The 3,278-nt window shown below is 40.6% G+C and overlaps 1 protein-coding gene across 1 annotated transcript in view; it reads left to right on the forward strand.

Annotated features, from left to right (window-relative positions):
* Cdc20b (cell division cycle 20B) overlaps window positions 1-3,278 on the forward strand; it is a 75,008-nt gene that overhangs the window by 37,036 nt on the left and 34,694 nt on the right.

Consider the following 3,278-nt stretch of genomic DNA (forward strand, 5'->3'; position numbering starts at 1 on the left):
GAAGTTCAGATTCCTCCAGGTGGGTGTTGCTTGGATCTGGCTGCTGTGCTCCACTTCTTTCTGCTGCAGCCCTTAGAGTTGAACCCTTTGTGTCACTCTGTCAAGATGTTCTGCTCCAGAATAAGCTGGGTGGGTCTTGCTTCTAGCCTCTTTGCAGGGAGTTCTGCTGAAGGGTTTTGTGCTGGGCCTGCACTCTGGGTCTATTCAGGATCCTGTGGCCCTCGGTCGTCTCACTCACTCACCGGGCCTGCGCTCTAGGTCTGTTCAGGATCCCACAGCCCGGGTCCTCTCACTCACTCGCAGGGGACATGTAAATCTTTTTAATTAAAAAATCATTTACTTATTTATTTATTTAGTGCAGGATCTCACTATGCAGCTCTGACTCCTAGTGATCCTCCTGTCTCAGCCTCCCCAGTGCTAGGATTACAGGTGCGTGCCTCTACACCCAGTTTGGGTGGTTGGTACGGCATGCCTGGAGCTGGGGCTGGCACCTCATGTGGTACTGGGGATCGAACCCGGGTCGTTGTGGTTGCCAAGCAGGTGCTTAGACCACTGAGCTGTCTCCCCAGCACTCCTAGTTTTGTATTCACTTCATTTTGCTGATCTTTTAGTTGGTGTGCCTGAGGCTTATTCTTGCACATCTCTTCTACTTCTGTTATATTGTTTTTGGCTAATTTTTGTACTGTGTTTTTAGTTGTTGGTATAGACATTACAATGTTTCTCAAGTGTGCTTAATTACTGTTGTACTTTTCACACATAAGAATCTTGTGGTTACATAGTTCTCTCCAACTTCATGACTTTTTTTGGTTAACTGTAGTTATTAAGTGCTGTACCTCAAAACCCCCACCATTGTTATAACTTTTACTTTAAAAAGGAAAACTTTAAAAGCATTTTAAATTTCCTTAAAAGGATAGTACTTTATATTTGCCCAGCTGCTTACCAATGTGAGTGCTCTGCTCCACGTTCAAGAGCGCAGTTTCTCTCTTGCATAATTTCTCCTCAGCCTGCGGAGCTTCCTTTACCATTTCTTGCTGCTCAGGACTGCTGGCCAAGACTTTGCTTAGATTTTTTTTTTTTTTTTTTTTTTGGAACCGCGGGGATTGAACTCAGGCCCTTGCACTTGCCAGGGAAGCGCTTATTCCACTGAGCCACCTCCCCGGCCCTTGCTTGATTTTTCATCTTCCATGTAACGTTGCTTTTGTTGGGTGTGGAATTGGAGTTTGGAAGATTTTCCTTCCCAGTTTTTTTCAGATGTTTTTCTAATGACTTCTGTCTGTTATTTTTTCTTGTACCAGGAATTGAACATAGGACCTTGTACTTGTGGAGCAAGCGCTGTGCTGCTGAGCTATGTCCCTGACTCCATTGACTTCTGATCTCCGTGTTTTCTAGTGAGAACTCCATGGTCACATGAAGCCTTGCTCTTCTTACTTCTAGGACTTGCTCCCATTAGACTTATATAAGCTCTTCTGATATTATTCTACATGTACCTGGGTGCTCTGTTCTTTTTTACTTCTTCTCTATGTTAAGATTGAATAATTTCTGTTGATCTGTACTCTAGTTCGCTGACTCTTGTCTGTCATTTGCATTTTGCTACAGAGGATTTTTCAGATGTTCTATTTTTAGTTTTAAAACTTTGAGTTTATGATTTTTACAACTTCTGATTTAACATTTTGCTTTATGATTTCTACTTTATCTATATGGAAAATTTGCTTATTTAATGGCACTGGGGATTGAACTCAGGACCTTGTGCTTGCCAGGCAGGTACTTATGCCACTGAGCTATCTCCCTGGCCCTGGAAAATTAAATTTTTATTTTTTCCTCTGAGATTTCCATCTTTTCATTAATTCAAGTGTGTTTTTCCTTTTCTCATGGAGAATTAATAGCTGCCTTAATATCTTTGTCTGATAATTCTTATAGCTAGTTAATCATGTAATTATAATCTATTGATTAAGCTTTCCCATTGCACATATTTGATTGTGTTCTAGAAATTACACATGCTATGCTGTATTCCCTCCGGAGCCTATGGAGTTGAAGCTTTGGTCCTAGTTGGGCTCACCTTTTAGCTTTGGCTTGTGATCTCTGGGTCATGTTTTAAATCTCTGATCCATTTCTTGAGCTTAGACTATGCTGACGTTGGTCTGTCTTTCCTGTGTGTGGATCTGAGTCTAGGCTGAGGTTCATCGGGTGTTTCAAGATTCAGCTTGCTTCTCAAAGCCTTTTCTGGGCTACTTCGAGCCTCTCCTGCACGTACATGTTTGAGGGGCTGGGCTGAAACACGTGGGCTCAGATGCTCATGGTAAGAGGACGTCTCTCTGTGGAGCTCTTGCCTCATGGCTTGGCCACCCCAGCCCCCTTTCCATGATTATTCTGGCTGCAGAGATGGTTTGCCTTCTGCTCATGTCTTGACTGTGGTGGCACTCAGTGACAGGTATCTCTTCGGGCAAAGCTAGGAAGGAAAAAAGGTAGGACACTCACTCCTGGGCAGATTGCTTCTCCGTGTTTTAATGCCCTGCTTTGGTTTACCCCTTTACTTATGTCCAGGGTTTTCAGGTGTTTGCTTTTTATATTTAATATTGTTATTCATGAGAAGGATGCATTCTAGGGGTTTAAGTCAATATAATGCAATTGGTGTGTGTCATAGCATTGTACTGGTAGGTATCATTTGGAAGGTAGGGCAGATTTTAATAAGTGGTCATGCAATCATGATTTCTCTTAGCAATCAGTGTCCCTATTATGGCAAAGTAGAGAAAATCATTAACTTCTGTGTAACATAAACAAGGCACCATACTTTCTAGATTTACTGGAGTATTTTTTGGTTACAAGTGATATTTGTATATTCATAACCTAAGATGTTTCTATAGTAATTATGTACCTTTACTATTTAATAATTTATTAGATAAATTCCCTGTGTTCTAATAATGGTAGATGAACACATCAAGCTTTTTTTTAATGGTAAAATAATAGAGTAGCAGTTCTTTTTTTTCTTTTTGTGGCTGAGTTGGCATGTAGTGCCAGGGATCAAACTGTGATTCCTGTGTTTGCCTAAGCTTGCCTAAGCAGGTGATTTAGTCTGCTGAGCTATCTCACTGGCCCCTCATCAAGCTTTTTTAAAAAAATAGTTTATTTATTTATTTTGACAACTCATACAGAATTTTACTTAACAAAGTAATATGAATTTCACAGTATTTGTTGTAATACATGGTATTGTCTTACAACCAGCTATTCATATTACCAGATATTGGAAGAAGAAAAAACTGGAGCAATGTATAAGAAATTAA

This window comes from Octodon degus, unplaced genomic scaffold, assembly GCF_000260255.1.
Source record: "Octodon degus isolate 3935 unplaced genomic scaffold, OctDeg1.0 scaffold00001, whole genome shotgun sequence".
Lineage (NCBI taxonomy): Eukaryota > Metazoa > Chordata > Mammalia > Rodentia > Octodontidae > Octodon > Octodon degus.